The sequence below is a fragment of the Durio zibethinus genome, chromosome 15 (assembly GCF_047325235.1).
Source record: "Durio zibethinus cultivar Kanyao isolate XHJ-2024 chromosome 15, ASM4732523v1, whole genome shotgun sequence".
Classification (NCBI taxonomy): domain Eukaryota; kingdom Viridiplantae; phylum Streptophyta; class Magnoliopsida; order Malvales; family Malvaceae; genus Durio; species Durio zibethinus.
This window is the reverse complement of record NC_143176.1, coordinates 6,574,488-6,601,433: the sequence shown is the minus strand read 5'-3', so window position 1 is coordinate 6,601,433 and position 26,946 is coordinate 6,574,488. Positions and strand designations below refer to the sequence as shown.

General features: G+C 26.5%; 1 long non-coding RNA gene across 1 annotated transcript; it reads left to right on the top strand.

The window, feature by feature from the left end:
• Positions 1-23,152: 23,152 nt before the first annotated feature.
• Positions 23,153-24,644, top strand: LOC149514609 (uncharacterized). Its single transcript, XR_016327961.1, has 2 exons — positions 23,153-23,652; positions 23,841-24,644. It is a non-coding gene; the product is annotated as an uncharacterized LOC149514609 (long non-coding RNA).
• The last annotated feature ends 2,302 nt before the right edge of the window (positions 24,645-26,946 follow it).

The following is a 26,946-nucleotide window of genomic DNA, read 5'->3' as shown; positions in this document are numbered from 1 at the left end:
TAAGTGTGAAAGAAAGAAACTGAATATGATATTTAACAAACAATCAAAACAAACAATAAACAAAAATGGAGCTATTGTGGGTCAGCAAATTGATTGAAATAATACTAATTTAAAGATATTCATGAGAGATTTAATTATTTATTGATTACTTTCTACATCTTTGCCTCAATTAGCTTCAATAATAAAGTGTGAAAGAAAGAAACCGAATATGATATTTAACAAACAATCAAAACAAATAATGGACAAGAATAGAGCTATCATGGGTCAGCAAATTAAATGGAATAATGCTAATTTAAAGATATTCATGAGAGATTCTATTGATTATTTTTTACATTAATAACAAGCCTACTTTGTGGTAGATGATTATAGATACTTATGGATATCAAAATTTTATAATTAATTATAGTATTTGAATTAAAATTTCATTGTAAACACTTATGTGTTATTAATCTTATATTATTCTTTTTTTAATATATTATATATTTTTTTTCTCTATATCCATCGTTGTGAAAGAAAAAAGAAAAGCAAATAATAAAAGATAAGTAATGAACTTAAGAAGTATTCAATTCTTACAAAGAACTACAAAGGCTAAATGGCTTTATTTAATTACTTGAAGAATAAAGTATTGCTAAGTTATAAATTTGCTAAACTTAATAGGTGTCATAACATATCAAAAAATTTATAGTTAGACACAAACTAAGGAGTTACCACCAATTTTTTTTACCTAAATGTGATTAGTTATTTAATGAATCTATTTTTTTAAGAAGCTCCTAAGCTTGACTACGGGTCTTTAAAAAAAAGGTTCTAGTTTACTAATCAGAACAAGGATTGGGCATGCGGTTACATATGGGAAAGGTTATAATACCACCATATGCCCATCCAAATGATGGTACCATTTTATTTTAAATTTATCCTAAAGTCTTGATTATAATGATTTTAAAATTTAATGTTCAAATATTGAAAATAATTCTTAAGATTTTCTATCAATCTAGCAAAATTCTTAAAAATATTTTATCACTTCAAGAGTATTTAAGAATCCCATTTGTTTTCTTCAAGAAGCTTTATAATCGGAAAAAGATTTAATTATTTTTTTATTTTTTTATTTTGGTTTTTATTAAAAATATATCTAATTATTCCACCATTTGGGCCAAATTAAAAATATCTTCTTCTTTTTTTTGAATTTCTAAATTCTTCACCATTTGAGCCAATTTAGAAATTCTTTTTTTATTTTTTTTATCTTTGGCAAGAAAACATCATGACAATTATATTTCTTGAAGTTTCATTTAAATTCTTCCACAATTTGGGATAAATTTAAAGAAATTTCTCACCTAGAGATTTATTAGGAATTTACCATTTGAAATTTTTAGAAATCTTATTCTTGGATAATTATCAAATAATTTTAACCAAAATTTTTTTATTTGTTTTGTTTGAAAATAAATATTCATAATTGTTATTAAAATTTTATCTAAATTATTCCACAATTTGGGACAAATTTAGAAAAAAATTCCCCACTTAGAAATTTTGTAAAAATTTATTATTTGAAATTTCTAAAAATTTCATCATTGGATAATTAATATTTATTCTCAAAAAATATTTTATCTTGTTTTATACATTTTTTTATTTTTCGCTAAGATTTGATCATGCAAAAATACTAAAAATAAATAAATAAATAAACAAAAAAAACCAAAATGGCTCGGCTTGATGGCTACGGCTCGACTCGGCTTGAGACCAAAGCTATTCGTGGGTCAAACGTGGGTCAACACTAGGGTTGACTTGAATAGAAACACATGGATCTTGAGAAGTTGCTTAATGCCAAAACAATGTCGTTTCAAAGCAGTATAAAACACCAAGTTCCAGCTTTCTGCTTTAGATCTCTTTTTTTTCTCTCTCTCTTCTCTTCTTTCTTTTCCTTTTTTTTTTAGAAACGGATGAATTTCGATTGAATCTTCATTGGATTTTGAAAAAACTTATCAAAATTTGGGTAGATTCGTCAAAAGTTCACCAAAAAATTCAACCTTCATCGGAATCTTCAATCAGATTATGAAAAACTTGTCAAAAAATTCAACCAGCATAAAAAAACTCACCAAAAATTCAATAGCGTCAGAATTTGGGAATTTTCTACAAAATTCCTAAATTAAAAAAAAACCCAAGAAATCTTCAAAAAAGCTTTTTAATCTTTTTTTACTTTTTTGTGTGATCTATATCTGATTTTCGTTTTCATTGTTGCTTGCCGTAGCCATGTATTTATAGGGTTTCAAATCTAAGTATCCTAAACTAAAAAAGAATTTCAATCCCTTTTAAATTCAAACTTTCATTCTGATTTTAACCTAAATTGATAACCATAAACCTAAACAATTAAACCACTCTAAAATTTTCCTAATTTTTCATTTTTTCATTTTTTTTCTATTTTTTTGTTTTTTGTTTTTTATTTTATTTTTTATTAACAAAATCTAAACCAAGTAAACCCCCAGATAGATTGAAGTGTCTATAGTGGTCCCTCTTTGTATATTTTTTATGAAATAGAAATTGTATAAAGACGTAGATAACCTAATCCAAATCAACTCGATGCATTTTTTTTTATTTTTTTAAGCATACTCATAATTCCTAAAAAGTCATCTATACAGAGGCTCCACGACTTTTGAAAAAAAAATAAAAGCTCTTCTAAATAAAAGCTCAACGACTTTGGAAAATAAATAAGGTTTCTCTAATTAGAGGCTTAACAACTTTGAAAAAAAAAATAAATAGGGTTCATTTAAGTAAAGGCTCAATAACTTTGAAAAAATAAATAGCTCCTCTAATTAGAGGCTTATCAACTTTAAGAAAATAAATAAAACTTCTCTAATCAAAGGCTCAACAACTTAAAAAAAAAAATAAATAAGGCTCATTTAATCAGAGGCTCAACAACTTTGAAAAATAAATAAAGCTCCTCGACAATCTTGTCCAAAAGAGTCATGGATCATGTTTGAAACTTAAAGATTCATAATTTGAGTTCGAAATTCAAAGGTTCGCAATTCAAAGACTCATAAGAATTTTCAAATTCACTTGAATTTTTAGATTCGCAAGAACCTTTCAGCTTCGCAAGAATTCACCAAAATTTGATTCTCAAAATTTCAGTTTCACGAGAATTTAATTCGTCAAATTTTTGATTCGTAAGATTTTTCAGCTTCATAAAAATTTAGATTCGCAAGATTTCAAGATTCACATTTATGAGATTCTCATTCAAAATTTTAATTCAAGGATTCACATGCAAATTACAAGGCTCACATCCAACATTTAAAGATTCAAATTTTGGAGATTCACATTCGAATTCTGGATATTCACACCCAAAAGATTTTTTTTGAAAATTTGAGGGATTCATTGCTTAGATTTCAAATATTTTGATTCAAAAATTTCTCATTTAAAGACTTTAGGATTTCATCCAAAATTTCAAACTCCTCATTTGAATTCAAAGATTTACATTCAATAAATCTTAGAGTTTCACATCTAAGTTCAAAGGTTCACAGTTGATAAATTTGGGGTTCACATCCATAAAGTTTAAAGCTCTTCAAAGATTCACATTTGAATTATTTTTAAGTTTCTCATTCACAAATTTAGAGATTTGCATCCAAAAGTTGAAAACTTCTTATTATAGTTTGAAAATTCACATCTAACAAATTTTAGGGTTTTGCATCTCAAAGATTCTCATTTGAAACTCAAAGATTCTCATTTGAAACTCAAAGATCTCATTTGAAACTCAAAGATTTTCATTTAAAAACTCAAAGATTCTTATTCGAAACTCAAAGATTCTCATTTGAAAACTCAAAGTTTTTTATTTGAAAACTCAAAGATTCTCATTTGAAACTTAAAGTTTTATCTTAAGAGACTTCATAAAAAAATTCAAAATTTTTTAGATGACTTTGAAACTTTTATCAAAGTTAAAATTTTGTATGTGATGAATGTCATAATCAATGATGCAAATGAAACAATCTAGATTCTCACAATAATGTAGATGCCATACTCTAGGTCATAATTCAAATGTTTGTTGGTTGATGCATGTTCAAACAAAGTTTTAAATATTCATCGAATTATGTGCATGTATTGTTCTAACTTACAATGCAAATGTAATACATGTAATACAGATGTCATGAAATTCTAATTAATTATGGTAATATGGTTCTTAAGACTTTACCATCTTGTATTTTACCCTTTTAGCTTCTTAGCAGTAGCCATGAATTTCATCCATTAATCCACATTATTTTCATCATTTGATCATATCTTACAAGTTGACCAATCCATCACCATATTCATTTGGTCACACAATGTTTCCTTCTAAATCATCTTTTCAGATTTCTATCATTTTTTTTCATTTTTTTATCCCTTATTATCCTGGATTTCTTTTCAAAAGAATGCAAGAATATTTTATGAATATCATGATTCATTCATCATCATTTTAATTTTTGACAAATATAATGCAATCAGACATTTTTTTTTGATTTATTCTGGAGATGTAACAATAAAAAAGCACAAGGTAAATTAGGAAAAAGGTAATTAATGAGAAGCAAGTCTGGTAAAGGAACAAATTCAAAGCATGTCATTAGGAATGGTATTGAATGGTACCTCAACGTCCAAATAATGAATACTTAGACAATTCTCAATATTAATCCAGAATTCTTTTTCAAAAACTCATTCCATTGACTTCTGAAATCAATTTTGAGCTTATTGAACTTTGCCTTAGCTTTAAGAGACCTTTAGATGCCTGTGATCTTTCATATATTTGAATTGTTTATCCAACCTTTAGTTTAAAAAATTTTCTACCTAAACTATCATTTTGGGTTTTCAATTTGAGTTTTCATTTTCTTCCCTTTCACATTTTTTTTCATTTTTCATTTTTTTATTTTTTCACTTCCTTTCTTTTTTCATTTTTTCACTTCCTTTTCATTTTTCATTTTTTTTATTTTTTTCATTTTTTTGATAGCTTCCATCAATCTCTAAAACACAACAACATAGCACAATTCCATTGCTCCATCATAAGTATGCCTTAGCCCAACTTATGATCATTCAATTCAAGCATCCACACTTGATCAAAATAGACTTTTAAAGGCTGTAATGTTGGCTATGGTGAGGGGTCATGAAAGAAATGGCTAAAATAGGCTTAAAATATGCGTTTAAATGGTTCAAAACCAAAAGATCATTTCTCATCATTTGATGCAACTTGGCAATTTTTTCCATTCCATATCATTTCACTAGTTTTTCATTCATCTCATTCCTCACAAAAGGATTCTCAGTACTTTGTCCTAAATCATTTATGACATTTATTTTTTCTTTTTTTTTCCTTTTTTTACTTTTATTTTTTTCTATTTTTAAGACTTTTTACGATCTTTTATCTCTTTTTTTTTCAAATATTACCCCCCGATTTGGAGAGTGATCCTTGGTTGGGGATTTTTTTAAAAAAGAAAATCACAATAGACTTAAAAGAGATAACAATGGATGGTTTTTCGAATGGTAAAAAAAAGATGATCAATTTTCATCTCAAATGTAAATGCTTTCTTTGAAAATCATCTATTGAACAAAAATAAGTTCATGGATCTTTACAAAGGACTACATAACTTCAAGACATATCTATTTTACCTTTGCCAACAGCTTACTTTTTTTTCTCAAATGGTCTTCATATATCAATGTGAATGAGTTTCCAAAAGTAAATTTCAAAATTATTATTATTACTGTCTAAACATTCATGATTTGAAATTTGAGAATGGGAATAAAAAGATGTGGCAAATAGCAAAGCATGGAATAATCACCTGGATGAAAGAAAAAATGTAATGAAATGCATCAACTTGTCTTTTATGAAAATGATAACAAATGAAATCTTATTGCATGAAAGAATTCCTAACTTTACTTTGAAAGAAATCTTAAAATGACATGCAACTTCCAACCACTATTAACATCATTTTCAAAGTTATGCCTCTGTGCAATTAGGTGAAAGATTTTTATTGACATTTTACCCTCATAATTCGTTGAAGCTCATTAAGCCTTTTCGAATCAAATTTTGCATTTTTTGTTTGAAAGTAAGGTAGGTTTTAATAGAATGACTTATGTTTCCATTATGATAATCGCACGTCGTATTAGTATCATACCACTTTAGAGAAGGTGGCTTTAATGGTTCTAAAATAACTGAAGATGCCAAGTTATTCTTGACCAGTTGTAGGAATAATTCATTGTAAGTCATGGAGAAAAGATCAACATGTGCCTTTTCTTGGTTATCTTAAGATCTCTTTAAACCACTTACTTGATTGTTAGGCTTTAAAGCTAATACAAGTACTTGAAAGGCTGATTGGTAGGTTGGTGGCTAAGCTAGTTATGGATATGGTTGGTAAGGGACCTGCGCAATACCATTAATTGTAGGGTAGTAAATATGATGAATTGGCAATGGATATAGAGCATAGCTTTTGTATTGTTGCCTACCAAAGTTCATAGCTTAGGCTTCAACTTTTTTCTTTTTAGGCAACCTTTCTTTCTTAGTGGTTTCTCCCTCTTGGAGCTTGTTACTTTTATGGCATTTCCAATGATTTTCCCTGAAATTACCATATCAGCAAAGTTTTTCGTTGCATTCTCTATCATTTTTTCATAATAGGAAAATTTAAAAATGCTTACAAATAGCATTATGATCTTTTTTTCAATCAGAGGTGATTGAACTTGAGTAGCTATATCTCTCCACCTCTGGGCATACTTTTTAAATCATATAGTCACCTTCTCTTCTATATTCTACAAAGACAAACGATTAAAAGTTAAATATATGATATGCCGATACTGACTAATAAAGTCACGGGCCATATACTTCAAGACTGAATATGAGTCATGTCTAGCTGGACGTATCACCTAGTAACAGAACCCGTAAGGTTATCTTGAAAAACATGCGTAAATAATTTTTTATTATTAGCATGGGCACCATTTTTCGACAATACATAGTGATATGAGTTTTTGGGCACTTTGTGCCATCATATTTTTCAAACTCTGACACTTTAAACTTCGAAGGAATAACAATATCTAGAACTAAAAGAGCCCAACAGCATCCATAGAACCATAAAAATGAATTCCTTCCAATGCTCGTAACCTTTCCTATAACAAGTTCATTTTCTATTAAGCTTTTGAGCCTTTTAAAGCTTTTTTCTCCTTAGGCCTCAACCTTTCTTTCTCTTCTGGATCATTCAAGTTAGGAATTGGTCTTGGTTTTACTACCTTCTCAGTAAGGATAGGATTTACATAATTCTAGTACTATCTTAGGTTTGAAGCTGATGGCATTCTAGGGTATGTGTACCCTATAAGATATGTGAACTATTGTGATGATGGATCTTATATGGATTATGCTTGATATGGCTCAAAACCAAGATAGTACAAAAGGTTAGTCACTTTTTGTGATGGATGTTCCTGCTGGCTAGTATTTTCCTCTATCTCTTTCTCTTTATTTAACTTTTTCAAGGCATTCAGAATCTTATTCAACTCCCCTTCAAGCTTTCCTTATGCCTTTTTATCCTTTTGAGGTGATTGGAAATTTTCTATTCCATTTGTCTAGCTCGAGCTCTTGTATTGTATTGGTGAGTTAGGTTCTTGCTTGGTGGAGCTATCATTGAACCTTAAGTACCACAATTACATTATCAGAAATGCTAGGCTTTGTGTTTGGTATGTTGATGCATAAATGGAATGTACATTTTCATGGATAAAATCTGATATGAAAATAATGCAGATGCACAATGTTACATATGACAATGAAAATGATTCATGACATGATAATGCAAATGCATAAAGTCAAACAAAATTGTTAGATAATCAATATATCACACAAATTGTTCCTTCTTGTGTCTTACCTTCGAGTTACATCTATCAATGGGTAGAAAGGGCTCTATCCTAGGGTTGACCTCTTAAGTGTAGATTATATGCAAGATTAAGTGATTTTGATCACTAAAGGTTTTCAAATTATTCCTTACATCATCATCGATCATAGACTATTAAGGTGGTCCAGTCCTCACCTATCACAAGCTACCAACAAAAAATATTCAATTTGAGTGAGAGTATTTCGCTAGCCATTATGAAGATTATCATCTCACAAGAGCATATGTACTTTACTTCCTCCTAAGAGGGACAAAGCTTGGGTATAAAGCTCATGTAATGAGAATGTATGTGATAGTGTGTGTGAAGGAATATATTAGTTTCCAAACCCAAAAATAAAAGACAAAAAAGACAAAACTTTAGTAAACAGATAACTTAATCATTACAATTTTAAACCATTAGATCAAAGGATAGGATATTTTTAAAATTTATGGCTTGACTGTTTAGTAGTCCCCAGCGGAGTCGCCAAACTGTTATAACATATAAATCCAAAACTTTATAGCTAGACACAAATTAAGGAGTCACCACCAATCTTTTTTTATCTAGGTCTGATTGGCCACCTAATGAATCTATCCTTTTAAGGAGCTCATAAGTTTGACTAAGGGTCCCTAAAAAAATAAGTTCTAATATACTAATCAGAATAGGGTTTGAGAGTTCGGTTATATATGAAAAAGGTTATAGCCCCCCATATACCCATTCAAAAGATAGTACCATTTTAATTTAAATTTATCCTAAGGTCTTGATTCTAATAGTTTTAAAATTTAATGTTCAAATATTAAAAATAATTCTTAAGATTCTCTATCAATATGGTAGAATTCTTAAAAATATTTTTTCACCTCAAGAGTATTCAAGAATCTCATTTATTTTCTTGAAGAAGCTCCATCATCGAAAAAATGTTTAATTATTTTCTTATTTTGTTTTTTTGGTTTTTGTTGAAAATATATCTAATTATTCCACCATTTGGACCAAATTAGAAATATCTTTTTTTTTTAATTTCTAAATTCTCCACCATTTGTGCCTATTTAGAAATTTTTTTACTTTTTTATCTTTGGCAAGAAAATATTATGACAATTATTTTTCTTGAAGTTTTATTTAAATTCTTTCACCATTTGGGATAAATTTAAAGAAATTTCTCTCCTAGAGATTTCTTAGGAATTTACCATTTGAAATTTCTAATAATCTCATTCTTGGATAATTATCAAATATTTTCAACCAAATTTTTTTTATTTTTTTCTTTTTTTTGGAAAATAAATATTAATTATTGTTATTGAAATTTTATCTAAATTATTCCACCATTTGGGACAAATTTAGAAAAAAAATTTCTCACCAAGGAATTTTATAGAAATTTACCATTTGAAATTTCTAAAAATTTCATCATTGGATAATTAATATTTATTCTTAAAAAATATTTTATCTTGTTTTATATTTTTTATTTTTCCCTAAAATTTGATCATGCAAAAATACTATAAATAAATAAATAAATAAACAACAACAAACAAAAACCAAAACGGCTTGGCTTGAGGAAGAAAACCAAGAACGGCTCGGGATGATGGCTTGGCTCGGCTCGACTTGAAACAAAAGTTGATCGCGGGTCAAACATTGGCAAACATTTAGGTTGGATTGACTCAAATATATACACACGGATCCTAAGAAGTTGCTTAAATCCAAAACGATGTTGTTTCATTAATTTATATATATTAATTATCATTTTAAGATTTTTGACAAAGAATCTAAAAGATTTTTTCAATGAAATTTACAATTTGAATATGAGTCCCTTTCAATCATTTGTCGATTTTTGTTATCAAAATCTTAAGATGATTAAATTCAAAGTAGTAAGGATAATAATATAGATAAGAGAAGTGCTTAAGGAAAAGGACTAATCAAGCCTATCATAAATGGTCAAGTTGAGTTTAAAAAACAAAACAAAATACAATCACAACTTGGGTTGGTGTAGAGTAGTTCTTTTTTAAAGATATGTCATTGATATTGAGTGTGTATAAATATATATATATATATATATATATATATAAGAGTAGCTCTTTTTTTTTTTTTGAAGTTACAAGGAAAGAAATGTAGAATCAAACAAAATTCAACTACAGTTTTTTTTTTTCTTTTATTGAGTTGAAAGGAAAGCCAACACAGTAGAAATCAACCTTAAAACTCTTGGCCAAAAGAAAAAAGAAATCAAGCTCACATTGAAATGATCAAAAAGCTTGGAAATTTAACAAAAAAGATTAACAAAACTCTCAGCTTTTGAGAGCAGATATGGGTTTTTGCTTTTTTTTTTCCTCTTTCTTTTGGAGGTTTTATGGCCAAAGGATTTATTTTCTATATTAATTACAAGCCTACTTGTCATGGATGACTATACCATGGTAATGTAGCTATTCATGGATATCAAATTTGTATAATTAATTATAGTATTTGAATTAAAATTTCATTGTAAACAATTATGTATTATTAACCTCATATATTATTTTTCTTTTTAACATACTATATGTTTTTTTATCTATATCCATCAGTACGGAAAAAAAAAACAAATAATAAAAGGTAAGTAATGAATTTAACAAGTATTCAATTCATACAAAGAGCTACAGGGGTAAACCGCTTTACTTAATTACTTAGAGAACAAAGCATCGACAAGTTATAAACTTGCTAAACCTAGTAAGATTAATAGTGAGGATATGACCAATGAATTGAGAGTAATCCAAAGACTATAGAATAATCCGATGGTTAGCTTTAAACTTTATTACTCCATTTTCATGTGTTTCTTATTATTGATACATATTAGAGATATAAATAATACATCAGGTTTTGCAAGTTAATCGAGGTTAACTCGAATAAAATTTGAATTTGAACTTGACTTGTCAAGCGAGTTAAGATCAAGTATCTTAATGCACCATTTGAGTTGTTCATGAGTCTAATGAAACTTTTATATTTTAATATAATTTTATTTTTAATTAAAAATTTTATTATTTTATCTTTATATATGTATATATATATATACACATATATCAATTTGAACTAAATTTGAATATATAATTGAGTTTGAAAATAAGTATGGGAATTGAGTTCATATTTTATTAAGCGAGCTTAATAGAACAAGCTTAAAAGTTTGATTTTTATCTTGAATTGAACTCAAACTTGAAAAATTAAAATTTGATCAGGTTTCTTGGTTAGGTTTATTTGATAATCCATTTGTAGGGCTATTGCAAGGTTCTTATGTTGTTTTCAATGGGTGCTTTAACTAAAAAATATTAAAATTTTCACCATTCATCAACTTTTAAATGAATTTCATTTAAGAATTTTTGTTTTTAATTTTTTGACATATTTTTCACCTAGTCTTTGAATTTTATGATGAATCTATTGATTTTCATTTTATTTATAAATATGGTAAAATCATTTACATAAAAGTTAAAAATATTAATTTCTACATATATAAAAAAATATCATTTTAATATCTTTTTGACAAAGAATCTAAAAGATTTTTTTTCAATGAATTTTACAATTTTGATTGATAAAAAAATTATCATGAGTCCCATTCAGTCATTTGATATTGATACAAAAATATGAGATATATTTTTTTGGTTTTGTTAAATCCATATATAGTTATTATTAAAATTTTAAACCGTATCACTTTCGTATTCATTTTTCATAATATATTCATATTGTGTTACTATATCATATTTTAAATTGTTAGATATAATCCTTATGTAGTTTTTTTTTACCTTTTACCTTTTTTTAATTGGATAAATTTTACAAAAGAAAAAAATCAATAAATAAAATTGACCAAAAAAAAATTTGCCTTCATAATGCGTGGGTATCATATAATAAAAGTAGCAAAATATTAATTTATATATAAAAATTAATTATCATTTTAAGATTTTTGACAAAGAATCTAAAAGATTTTTTCAATGAAATATACAATTTGGACTAATAAAAAATTGTCATGAGTCCCTTTCAATCATTTGTCGATTTTTTTATCAAAATCTTAAGATGATTAAATTCAGAGTAGTAAGGATAATAATATGGATAAGAGAAGTGCTTAAGGAAAAGGACTAATCAAGCCTATCATAAGTGGTCAAGTTGGGTTAAAAAAACAAAACAAAATACAATCACACCTTGGGTTGGTGTAGAGTAGTTCATCCTTTAAACATATGTACATGATTGTTGAATTTGAAAGGTATGTGAAACTTCTATATGTTAAGAAAATATAATGTTATATATATATATATAATACTTATTTAAAATTCATATTCAACAAAGATTATCTGTTATTGATAAACTCCATTTTTTTAATACAGCCATGCAAGAACATTGATATTGAGTGTATACATATATGTATATAAATATATATATATATATATATATATATTCCATTGTCACTTGTTAAGAACTACAATATCGATTGGCATCCTCTAAATCCAACCTATAAGTCCTCAAAAAATAAAAAATATTCATTTATTTATTTATTTAGGAATAAACCTATAGTGAAAGAGAATCTTAGTATTAGATGCCCTAAATGGGGTCCTAATATTTTGTGTATCTAACAAAATTTTGGCATGTTATATGACAAGAAGGATGTTGTCATCCTTGAAATTAAGGATAGAGAAGAAAGGATGACAACTTAGCAATTGGACGGGTTTATTGAAGACAAAAGTTTTGCTTTCTTTACAGTAAATTAAAAGATGGTTTGTTGTGGCTAAGCTGGGTCCATAATGGAAAAGATTGATATGGGATTTGATTATCGACATAATTAATAAGGAATTTTCTTGTATTGCTCCAAAAAGAAAATATATCGTGCAGAGTTCAAAAATATATTGTTGTTAATAAAAAATAATTAATAAGAGATTTTCATGTTTCAAACTATATCTTAACCTCTTACCTTGAATTTTCCTATCTTTCTTTGATATTCTCGTCATTAAAGGTAAAGTTTTTCTTATTAGAAAAATTTTAACAATTGTATAATTATAATAAAAGTCCTTAATAAGGGATATTAGAGAAGGTGATTAATTACTTAATACATATGTTATTAGGTCACACATCAAAAGCAAATTTATCTTTTATCCCGATATTATAATGTTTAATTCGAATTTATATATTTTCATAGTACTGAGAGAAAAAATTATATATCCCAAAGGAGAGGAAAATTATTGAATCCTGAATTTCTAGCTTGGTAAGCCATTAATATTAACTTAGAAATTAAATTATAAAAACTCAAGATTTACTTAATTGGTTCATGAAATTATTTTTAAGGAATATTATCCATCAAGTGTGGAATTTAAATCTTAACACCTATAGTTTATTTTTCTATTTTCAAATTACAATTTTTTGTATAAAAAATTAAATTATAAACTATCATATATTGAAAAAGTGTAGGTTAATCGGGAAGATCATTATTTAGGATTGAATTCTTCTGTTACTTAAAGAAAAATTATTTATAATATTGCATCATAATGCATATAAGTTTGATAAAATAAATATAGGCTATAAATTGTTATTTCATTCAAAAATTAATTCTATACAATTAGTCAAAATGAGAGAGAGTGAGAGAGAGAGAGAGAGAGAGAGAGAGAGAGAGAGAGAGAGAGAGAGAGAGAGAGAGAGAGAGAGAGAGAGAGAGAGAGAGAGAGAGAGAGAGAGTAGGATAAAGAAGCATTTCTCAGTTCTATACTTTTATTTTACTGATCTTTTGCTAGTGTAATATTAAATTATAAGACCTAAGTGAAGTTTCTTACCTGCAAATTAATTAGGTTAATTCCTTCTAAAATATTATTACATGTGTTATAACCCAAGAAGGAGTTAAAATTTTGAAAATTAAGGTGGGTTAATACTTGATATTAAGTCAGCAAATTTAATACATGGCTTGATTTGATTAGGAACTTATATATTGCATTGAGTTAATTACACAAATGTTACTCAGAACAATAAGAAATTAGTATCTAAACAAAAAATATATATATAATTTACATTTTAAACTTTCAGGTATAGTAATAATCTATCCAATAGTAAAAATCATTAAGTATTTGGCCTTTGCCTAGTTTGATTCAAAGGGCACAACCATTTTAACAACCTTCTTCTTCAATGGTAAGAAAATTGATTTTGTGTTGTAATAGTTGGAATCTTTAATCTATTTTTTGGAAAATATTTTCATTTCTGGTATCGTTGATTGATAAAGAATTAGGTGAATTAATGGAATTCTAATTTTTATGTAGGTGAATTTGTCATCAAGAGCTTCATCAACATCTTTTTCTCTTTTTTAATTATAGAGGCCTCTAAACATCACCTTTCATAGTTGGAAAATTGCCTGCTGAATTAACCTAAAAAAATAGATTTATAAAAGAGTTTTATAAAGAATTAGGTTTCCTTTCTTTTTCATCTTTTCTAGAAGTTTGGTGGTGAATGACTCAGGAAGAGGCATGCACTGGTAACAGACTTTTGCGTGTGGGTTTTGTGGGGATCTGATTGCGCTTTGTCCTGTCTATGTAAGGTGGGTCCCCCAAATCGGACCCTTCATTATGCAAGTTGCAGATGGTGACATCTAGAAGGGTCCACACTGGATTATAGAGAGAAAGAAGAAAGTAATATTGCTGAAAACGTAAAAATCAATTTCAAAGGCTTAAGGCAAAATTTGAATGGCCCCAATTTTAAGGCCCATTTAAATGTAATAAGATTACTTTAAGTGAGATTAAAAATAAAGACGAAAGTCATATGAGTTACTGTAATGGTGATATCTTATATCTTATATAAATATATAAAAGCTAAAGTTTTTGGCAAAAATGAAAAAACAAAAACCTATATGGATAGCTTAAAATATTGATATGTGGATAATCTTAAAAATCGTCACATGGCATCTAATAAATATATTTTATTTTATTTAATACATTTTTAATATAAAAATAATTCAAAAAACTAAATTGATTATATTTATATTTTTATTATTAACCTTAAATCACTCACAATTCAATTCATATTGAAAGCATTAAAATTTTAAAAATTTCTTAATTTGATAAATTAAATCAATCAATATATAATTAATAAATTAATAAATACTAAATTATATTATAAAATAGTTTATTCTCTAGTCAATTATTTGATCCATTTATATTTGATTAAATATAGAATCTAGCAATTAATGTATTTCATGTGTAAATATATAAAGCAAATATAATTCAAAAAACTAAATTGATTATATTTATGTTTTTATTATTGATTTTAAATCACTCTCATTTCAATTCATATTAAAAGCACTAAAATTTTAAATTTTTCTTAATTTGACAAATTAAATCAATCAATATAAAATTAATAAATTAATAAATACTACAATTACAATTATAAAAAAGTTGATTCTCCAATCAATTATTTGATACATTTATATTTGATTAAATATAGTATTCAGTAATTGATGTATTTCATGTGTAAATATATAAAGCAAATATAATTAAAAAAACTAAATTGATTATATTTATGTTTTCATTATTGATTTTAAATCACTCTCAATTCAATTCATATTAAAATTTGAAAATTTTAAAAATTTCTCAATTTGACAAATTAAATCAATCAATATATAATTAATAAATTAATAAATACTATAATTACAATTATAAAATAGTTGATTCTTTAATTAATTATTTGATACATTTATATTTGATTAGATATAGTATCCATTTGAGTAATTGATGTATTTCATGATGTATGTAAATATATAAAGCTAATATATGAAATTAATTCTCCATAATTAAATTAACGGAATAAAATATTTTATAAATTTATATTTGATTGATACATTTATATTTCATTAAATATGATTTCATTTGATAAAATATTAATCCATGTTGATTTCATTTGTAACATTTTATAATTTTATAATTTAATATTAATGTAAGTTGATTTAATTAAAATTTAATTTGTTTTATTGTCATTATTAAATATAATAAATATAATTTGTTTTATTGTTCTAAATTAAGATCTCTAAATGTTAATAGTAGAATAAAATATTTCAATGTCAATCAACTTGCTATTGTTATACCATTATTGACTCATAATTTTTATTATTTCAATTTTAACTTTCATAATTTAAAATAATCTTATTAATTGATTATATTTTTATTTTTATTTTTGACTTTAAATCACTCTCAATTCAATTCATATTAAAAGTAGTAAAATTTTAAAAATTTCTTAATTTGACAAATTAAATCAATCAATATATAATTAATTAATAATTTAATAAATACTACAATTACAATTATAAAATAATTAGTTCTCTAATCAATTATTTGATACATTTATATTTGATTAAATATAGTATCCATTTGAGTAATTGATGTATTTTATGTGTAAATATAAAAAGTAAATATATCAAATTAATTCTCCATAATTAATTAATAGAATAAAATATTTTATTAATTTATAATTGATTGGTAGATTTATATTTGATTGATAGATTTATATTTCATTAAATATGATTTCATTTGATTTCATTAGGTGAAATACTAATGCATGTTTGGTTTCGTTTGATAAAATATTAATGCACTTGGATTTCATTTGATTTCATTTGTAATGTTTTATAATTTTAAAATCGAGATAGTAATGCACATTAATTTAATTAGAATTTAATTTGTTTTATTGCCATTATTAGATACAATAAATTTAATTTGTTTTATTATTTTTAATTAAAGGATCTCTAAATATCAATAGTAGAATAAAATATTTCAATATCAATTAACTTGCCATTGTTAGACAATTATTCACTCACAATTTTTATTATTTTCATATTAACTTTCATAATTTAAAATTGTCTTATTAATTAACCTACATTACACCTTTTGTATAAGTAGCTCTAGGTTAAGCATAATGCATCTTTAACCACTTTTCACTAATTTTATATTTTTTTATCACTATTCAACTCTACTTTAATTTTCTCTATATTTTAAACTTTGCATCCTTTCTTGGTCTGTGCGGCTCAAAGGTTATTATCTTTTATACTTATATTTTATATTTCATTAACTATGATATTAGCTTTCTTTTTTTAATATTTTTTGTTGATGATTGATTTAAAGATGATTGGGTATATACGGGGAAAGTCTTTCACTAATAGAGTCACTATCATAAAAGTTGATATGACCTTTGGTTGGTACTACATGTCACATGGGTGTAACAAGAAACTATTTGAAATTGTTGAGAAATTTCAATATTATTCCTACAAGGTTGATGTCCCTAATCCAACTCCGAGGTAATTTGTATTTATAATTTTTATATTTAATACATAAAAAATTATTATTCCATGATGATAATAAAAGTATTTTAAATTATTATATTATATTTATAATTATAGAATCTTGCATTTTTTATAGGTACAAGTTGAATATTAGAGTATATGATAATTCTAGAAGGGTGATATTCGTACAGTTTAATATAGAATCTAAGGATTTAATTAATAGAGATATTGACAATCTTTATGAAATATCTGTTAAAATATTGAGTTAAAAATTATTTTAATATTATTTATTATTCAAATTAATTGAATGATATATTTATACCTATGATTAAGGAAAATGAAAATTATAAAATTCAAGAGATATTTAAAGATCTTTAAGATAAAATTTGTGCATTCGAGACAAGATCAATCAAGTATAATCTTGAGATAAATAGTACCAAACTTGTAGTGAATAAGGTGTATGATTATGATCTTAAGCTTGAATGTCAAAAATTATTGGTAGAGATAAGTATAAACTTATTATAATGATTATGTTTGTTATAAAGTTATATAGTCTAGATTATAACTCAACTATTGTCAAATTATAGATTATTATTTTATTTATCTCTTTACCTCTATCTGTGAAATCTATTGGCTCAAAAGTAAAATTACACCTACTTCAAAGATAGTAAGAAATATTGGAGAAACAATTGCTGCATCTTTGCTTCAACAACTTATGAAAAAATCTCCCATGAAAAAAGTTTGCATGTGAGATTGATTTTAAGGATGACATTTTTAATTTCTTGAAATCGATTTGTTTAGAGATTACTTGGATTTAATAAATTATAGTTTTGAGTTTTCTTTAAAACTGATGATAATTGCATAAGTATATTCAATCTGTAATTAATTTATTTTATTATATTAAAATATATAAATTTAAATAAAAATGATTATATAAGTTATGAATCATTCATAAACTTCATAGCTTATATTATCATTTTAAAAAAATTTATATTTATATAAAATTTCTTGATAGATGAATATATTTTCGTGTATCACATGAATTTAAAACTAATTAAAATTAATGATGAAAATATATGTTTGAATGCAAATGCAGCAGTGATAATGAGTTGAATTGTAATGAAAAGAGAAATATCATTAAAAATATTAATTTAAATGTGTAAATTATTTAATATTTATAAAATTAATAAATTGTTAAAAATTATTAAATTAATTTTATTTCAAATAATAATTTTATCAATAAATGATTAAAAATTAATAAAAATAATATTAATATGTCAAATAATATTTTTCTTTATTTTTTATTATTTTATGTAGATACTTGTTAATTAATAAAATAATCTCCAATAATTTTTATATAATATTAAAATTTATTTATTTATAATTTATTATATACTAATTTATTATTTATTAGTCTATTATAGTAAAATTTATTTATTATATTAAATTAAATAATAAAATTATTTCATAATTTTAAACAAAAAATAAAATAAAATAATAAAAAGAAGGAATCTTCTAATCACAAAAGTCTTCCAATCTTTACGGGCTTACATGCTTAAATAAAAAATATATATTTAATGAATTAGGACCAATGACCATTATAAGCTTCTCATGGATCAAGGGTAAAAATAAATAAAAAAACCAACATCAATTAGCAACTGATAAATTTCTCCTTCAGTGGACCACTGAGCCTTGGCACGGTGAGAACGCAACTACCGCTCTGAAATCATAACTTTTAAATGGGTAGCCAAATTATTTGGCTTCAATTTGAGGGTTAAATTTCGTCGTACTAGAGATACGATGAAATCCAAATTGACTTTTAGTCTATATCCCAAAGTCAATGATCCTTGGGTGTCAAGGAAAAAAAATTTTCAATTTACCTAATATTCAAGTAATTTTAGGAGGAAAAGTTAAGCAATAATTAGTAAAACTATTTTAATTTTAATGTGCCGGTGTAAATCTAAATTAGGAGTTAGTTAATTATTTTAACATTATTATAATTTTTTAATATAAAAGAAGTCATAATTTAAAAATAATAAAAGTAAAAGATAAATTTAAAATTTTTTTGAACAGTAAAAGATATTTATTATTAATAGACAAAAATTACAACCACTACAAAATCATCTCTTCTAAAAACACCCAATTTGGCCAACTAATCTGCAAAGTGATTGGCCTCTCTGTAGATATGGACAAAAGGAACTTTTCTCACTCTAGAATAGAGATTATACAACTTGTTGAGAAGATCATCGTACTTCCAGAGATTGATGCTTACTTTGTTAATACATGCTGTGACTACTTGAAAGAGCTTCTATTACCGCCATCAGCTCTGCAAGAATAGAGTCTTTAAAGCCAATGCTTTTTGAGAACATAAACAGAACTTCTTCTTTGCTATTACGAATTACTCCACCAATACCTGCAGGACCTGGTCTACCAACAGCAGATCCTTCAACATTAATTTTCCAGACACCAGATGTTGGCGGAGACCAATGAATGTTCTTCCTTGGATATCTTCTGTGCAGCGGATGGTTAAGTCTTGAATGTTGTACATGAAATTCAAGTCTAAAAAATTCAGATTGGGGTATCTTGCCTTCATCCACCAACCAAGTCTAGCCCATATTAAACTGATAACTTGATCAATTGAAATTGTTTTTTGCTTGAAGATTTTCTCATTTCGAGCCAGCCAAATCGACCATAGAATTGCATAAAGCAGTGTATCCCTAATAACTTTCTGGTTACTACTTGCAACAAGACTATTCCAAGACAGCAAAAGAGATATGATCGAACCTGGAATAGACCAGCTAATATTCCATTGAAGACAGCATTTGTACCAGATTTGACGTGCAAAAGAGCAGAGCTGAAAGAGATGATCAGTAGTTTCTGGTTCCTTGTAGAATGAGCATTTGTTCATCACGTTAACCATGCATCTGCTTTTATGAAGTAGATCAATGACAGGGATACTGCCTTTTAGAGTCTTCCAGCAAAAAATTTCTACTTTGGGTGGGGCGATACCCTTCCAAATGTATTTTCATAGGTTGAATTAGAAACTCTTGAGGAGTTCAGAACTTCTCTGAAAGATTTGGTGCTGAAGCACCATTTGCTATGTGCTGCCATATGATCCTATCGTGAGCTGTGGGGCAGAGAGTTACAGAGTTGAACAGGTTCATTAGCTTGATCCATGATTCCAGTTCCCAATTGAACAGGTTTCTACGTAGCTGAATTCTCCAACTCCAGTTTGAATCGATCCAATTTCCAAATTCTTGTAATTGGCCCCTCTTTGTTGATAGCAAGAGAATAAATCATTGGAAATTCAATTTTTAAAATGTATCCCTCGATGCACTTGCCATCCCAAAAACGGATTCTATCTCCGTTACTTGCACAAAAGAGCAAATTAGAATTTATAAAGTTAAATTTTAAAATTTAAAATTTAAAATCTACATTTCACTTTTATTAATTGTTTTGACATTATTTTATTATTTAATATAAAGGAAGTCTCAATTTAAGAATAATAAAATTAAAATATAGATTTTAAATTTTAAATTTTTAAAAAAATTGTATGAGTCAATTAAGTTAAATATCAAATTAAACATTATTATATTTTTATAAACTAACGACAATTTTGAATATGAAAGTAGACTTTATAGTTAAACTATTAGTAAGTTTAATTTTTTAATATCACTTTAATTAGTAAATTATATTTAATTCAAGTATTAAAAAACTTAGACATAGTTTGATTGCAAATTTAATTGAATTTATTTTTTTTTCCATATCCTATATTTGTATGATATACTTATAATTTTGTGCTAATTACTTATAAGAAATCAAGTTGAACTAAAGCTCAATCTAACTTAAAGTAAAATTTTTTTACTTCAAGTTGAACTCAAATTTCGTATCACAAACTCTTTGACTCAATCATATCTCAAACTAAACTAGTAATTAATGTACTTGTATGTACTTCATAGTGTTCATGCTAATAGAAAGTTTGATAAAAGTGATATAAGATTAATTTATCAATTATCCATCTAGCAATTCCTATGTTCATATCATCTAAAATACTTCGTGTATTAGTATTGTCTTTTATACAAAAATTAGACATTACATTTCACATCAACATGAAAAAAACAAAAAAAATATATTTTTTTAAGTTTTTGTTAAACCCATATATGAATTTTATTAAAATTTTAACTTATGTTATTTTCATGACTTTTTTTATTATTTTTGTATCGTATTAGTATATCGTATTTTAAATTATCAAATCTATCTAATATCTTAAAAGATTTGGGTTGTAATACCCTCAATTGTTATAAGGTATATTCATCACAATTAATTATCAATAATCGTAATTTCATATTAAATTATTTAATTTAATAATAAATATTTATAATATTACAGGATAAATGGATAAAACGTTTGACTAACTATTTGTGAATATGTTTGAATTATATTTGTTTATTAATTTTAACAAACAATCATAAATAATATTTTAACACTTTTTAATTAAATGAACGTATCACAAACATAACAAAATTTGTTCATATTCGATTCATTTGTAAAAACTAATATAATGTTCTACAAACAATTCATGAACATGCTCGAGTTTTCTTCATTTATTAAGTTTAACAAATGATTATGAAGAATATTTCATAGTTCATTAATTACATTGCCAGAAAATATGCTTATTACCAATAGAATTTTATCAATGAATTTTTTTATCAGTAATTACAAATAGAATACCGATGAATTATCAATGAAATTGAAAAATGAAACTATCAATTTATTATCATTGAAATACTGATGAATTATTAATAGAAAATATAGACGTCGATAAATTTTTTTATGTCTATAAAGTTTTGACGTTGTACTTATGAATGAAAAATTATGTACATAATAAAGTAGACACATTTTACTAATGGAATATCAAGCTTTGATAAATAATTTAGGTTGTGATAATGTCTATATCTGTGGACCTATCGCTAGACATTGGCCTAAGGAGTCGTCACCAATCGTTTTTTTTTATTTAGGTGCAATTGATCACCTAACTGAATCTATCCTTTTTTTAAAGAGAAATCCTAAGTTCTTAGGTATCCTTAAAATGTAGATTCAGTGTTTGCGAAACCAAGACTAGGTCTAGGAGTATGGTTACGTGTGAAGAAGGTTATAGCACCCTCACAACGCCCATCGAAAGATGGTAGTAGGCTCGATTTCGTGTTATCTGTTAAGCTTTAAAAACCTTACCAAGTAATTAATTATTGAAAATTATTCTTAATTGACTCTAATACTTTTTGTAAAAAATTAAGAAAATTCTCTTACCTCAAGAGTATACAAGGAAACTACTGTTTCTCTTATAAAGGTTTCATTGTCAGATTATTTGACATTAAAAAAATTTCCAAGAAAGGAAAATAAAAAAGGAATAATGTTTCAACTTTTGATAGAGATCTTTTTTTTATTATTATGTTTTTTTTAAAGAAAAAAACTCATGCTTTTATACAAGAAAAATTGATACTTTCAACTTTTCTTAAAGCATTTTGACACTTTTTACTTTCAGGAAAAATTAATACTTTCAACTTTTCCTCAAAAATATCCCTTTTTGAAATTTTTATTTTCAAGAAAAGTTGATACTTTCAACTTTTCCTTAAAAATTCTTTTTTTTTTGAAAATTTTATTTTCAAGAAAAATTGATCTTTCAATTTTTTTCTCAAAAATATCCTTTTTAAAAATTTTTATTTTCAAGGAAAATTTATACTTTCAACTTCTCCTCGAAAATACCTTTTTGAAATTTTATTTTTCAAAAAAATTGATACTTTCAACTTTTTCTTAAACTATATTTTTGAAATTTGATCTATAAGGAAAATTGATCCTTTAGCCTTCTTTTGAAAATTTGGAATTATTTTTATTTTTAGTATCATTTTTAGAATAAAGATTATTCAAGAAAAATAAATAGCAAAGAAAAAAATATAAATAAATACCAAAGTTTGCATAGAAAAATAGCTCGACTTTACATTCCGAAACAGCTCAAAAGCTGACCGATTTGGTTGAATGGCTCAAGAGATGTGGTTACAGGCTCAGGATGGGCTTAGAGACTTAGTGGCTTGGTTTTGGTTCGGTCATACCTTCATGGCTTAGAGTCAGGTTTTTGAAGCAGGTCATTATCGGGTTGAGTCTTCAAGTGCACTGGAGTGCAGATCTTTTAAAAGATCTAATTCTTCTTTTATTCCTAAACGATGTCATATTTTTAAAGTATATAAGCCCTTTTTCTAGCTTTTTTGTCCATTTTTTAGTTTGGTTTCTCTCTTTATCCTTGATTATTCTCTCCCTCTTTCTTTACAACATATGAACAATGGTCGAACAGTTCAAAGGGTTTTCAGACTTCGGTGCTAATGTCATCGTTCTGGATTTTTGTGCCAATGCCGCCGTCAACCAACCACCGTTAAGGCTCAAATTTCACCTAAAAACTTGTCTCGATCTCCTTCTTTGCATGATCTAGTTGGTTCTTTAAGAAACCCACAAGATTTGCATAAATCTAAAATCCTAGTTACGGTCTCCTCTTCCTCCACCACTTCTTTTGTCGCCACTTTAAGGTATGCTCTTTACATTTCCTTTGGCTATTTTCTTAACAAATTTTAAGTCCTAAAATTCCTAGGAAAGGGTTAAACCAAAGCCCATGAACATTATTCTCTCTATTTTTATTTTTTTTATTTTTGGCTTCTGATTCTAATTTGTTTTTCTTGAATTTGTGGTTTGAATCTTTGTTGGAATTTGTTTGCAGGCTCAACTAGAATTGGTTGCCAAAGTTTGCTATACAGTTGTTTAATTTCTGAGATTATGGCATGGTCTTTGTTCACAGGCTGTCGGCTAACTTGACAATAGGTTTCTTTGTAATTCACTTGCTAAAATCTGGGTTGAATTTTGTTGTTGCTGTTTGGTTTTTTGGGATTTTACCTAGTATTGGCCTTAGGGTATGGGTTGTAGGTTTAGGCTTTTGATGATCGAGCTGCTGGTGACAATGGCATTGGCACTGATGGAGAGTTGTGTTTTACGATAGAGCTATGGTGGTTTGGCAAAGATGGTAAAATAGTAGTGTGTTTATGTGTAGATTGTGTTGGTGGGATTTTGGTGGTGGGGTGATGCTATTTCCTGGCAATGGTGACGAAAGAAGGTGGATTTTTGGTCAAATGACTTTTTTTGTGTAGTTGTGAAGCTTTATGGGTTTGTGGTTATTATGTTGTTTATGGTTTTGATGACTGTGTAAGGATTGGTTATGGATGAAGATAGTGGTTCTAGTAGCAATGGTGGGAGTTTGGCTTAAGTGGAAATGGTAGTGTAATGTGAAGTCTGATTTTCAATTTGGCAATGGCATCACATGGGGCTATGGTTGGTGATGGCAATAGCAGATAAGGGTGATGTTGGGCTAAGCTACTACTGGAGTGGAGGAAATGGGTGAAGATTGAGGTCTTTTTATGATTCTTTCTTTGTTTGTTTTCTACCCCCTATGTAGTGTAATGGTTGTTGCTTAAATAGGGACTCAGTCCCCATAAAATGGAAGATCAAAATGTTATCCAGTTGAATGAGATTTTCTTTTATTTCTTTTAATTTCAATTTTAAACTCAACCAGTTTATCCTTCGATTCTAATTTAAATTTAAACATAATTATCTATCTCTTGAGGTAAGGCAGACTATTACAAATATTCTAGGTCTAAAGTCCAGCAAGCCCAGAACTCAAATCCAAAGCCCAATTTGAACTAACCCGAGATTCGAAGATAACCCGGGATAAAATAAGGTGTCTATAGTTGCCTTTCTTTACAAAGTTGCTATGAAACAAAAATTACACAAAAATGTAGACACCAATCATGATCTTCATTCAAGGAAGAAAACACTTTGGTGTAGATGGAACCGAGTCTAAAAATGGATTGACCAAAAGATGGATCTGACATAGGTTAAAATCTAAAATAAAATGACTTGGATTGAACTAAAATTTAAAATGAATAATTTGGACTAAGCTGAATAAGGATTTGACAGCAGTCAAAATCTAAAACAAAATTACCTGAACTGAATCAAAGTTTGAAAAACAAAATGACTTAGACTGATCTAAAGTTTGAAATGAATAACTTGGACTAAGATAAAGAAGGATTTGATAGAAGTCGAAATCTAAAACAAAATAACCTAAACTAAACCAAAGTCTGAAATGAATAACTTAGACTAAGCAGAAGAAGGATTTGACAAAAGTTGAAATCCAAAACAAAATGACCTGGATTGAACCGAAATCTGAAATGAATAACTTGGATTAAGCCGAAGAAGGATTTAACAGAAGTCAAAATCTAAAACAAAATGACCTAGATGGAATCAAAGTCTGACTTTACAACAATTACAAAATTTCAAAATTTCAAAAGTTCACAATTTGAAGCATTCAAAATTTCATAATCGAAAATTCACAATACAAGTTGAAACTAAGATTCACAATTTGAGTTCAAAAGAAAATCACAAATTTGAAATTCAAAAATTTACAATTTAAAGATTCACAAGGTTCAAAGATTCCCAAGAATTTCAAATTTGTAAAAATTGGAGATTTACAAGATTTTTAGATTTGCAAGAATTAGATATTCACAAGATTTAGAGTTTCACAAAATTTAGAGATTTGTAAGATTTTCAGATTTACAAGAATTAGAGATTTACAAGACTTTCGGATTCGTAAGATTTGGATTGAAAATTCGCAAGATTGGGAGTTTTGCAAAAATTAGAAATTTGCAAAATCTTTATATTCGCAAGAATTAAAGATTCACAAAAATTAGAGATTCACAATATTTTTCAGTTCAAAAGATTTGAAGATTCCCAAAATTCAAAGAAAAAACTTCTAGAGACTCATAACTAGAATTTCAAAGGTTTTCATTCAAAAAAATTTTAGGATTTCATCCAAAATTTCAAATATTCTAATTCAAAAACTTTAGGGATTCACATAAAATTTTTTTTAAGATTCTCATTTAAAACTTAAAGATTCTCATTTGAAAATTATTAAAGATTATGCCCGAAGGTCTTACAAATCATCTTCAACATTGAAAATGTTTATTCAAAAGGTTTCAGAACTTTAAAATTTGAAATGTTTTCCTTATAAAAAATCTCATCATGAAAAATTTTCTTTATTTGTATGATAATGATGCAAATGCTTTCTCAATGTTGCAAATGCAACAACCCATATTCTCATAATAATGCAGATGCCATATTTTAAACCATGATGCAAATGCAATGTAATGAAAATGTCACTAAAATCAATACCATGACATTCTAAATGATTGTGGTAATAAAGTTATCAAAACTCCACCATCTCACATTTCCTTTTTAACTTTTGAGTACTAACAGTTTCAGAATCAATTTACCAATTTCATCAACTAATACATGTTATTTTCAGCATTTGGTTACAACTCACATATTACTATATTCACCATTTGGGTATCACATTTGCCTTTTCAAATAATCTCCTTCACCTTTTTACATTTTTTTCATTTTCTTTTTGTCTCTATCATCCTAGATTTCTTTTCAAAGAAATGCATAAATCTTTTATGAATATTATCATTCATTCATTATCATTTCAATTCATAGCAAACACAATGCAATCATATATTTTCTCGATTTATTCTAGGGAAGCCAAGCTGAGTGAGGGTAAAGTGAATTAAGAGAAAAAGGAATTAATACAAGAACAAGTTTGGTACAAAAATAAATAGATCAAGGAACAACTTCAAAGTATGTTACTAAGGCAAGTGTTTGAATGGTATAACAATATCCAAATAATGACTATTCAAACAATTTTTAACATTAATCCAAGATTCTTTTTCAAAAACTCATTCTATTGACTTTCAAAATCATTTTGAGCTCTCACACTC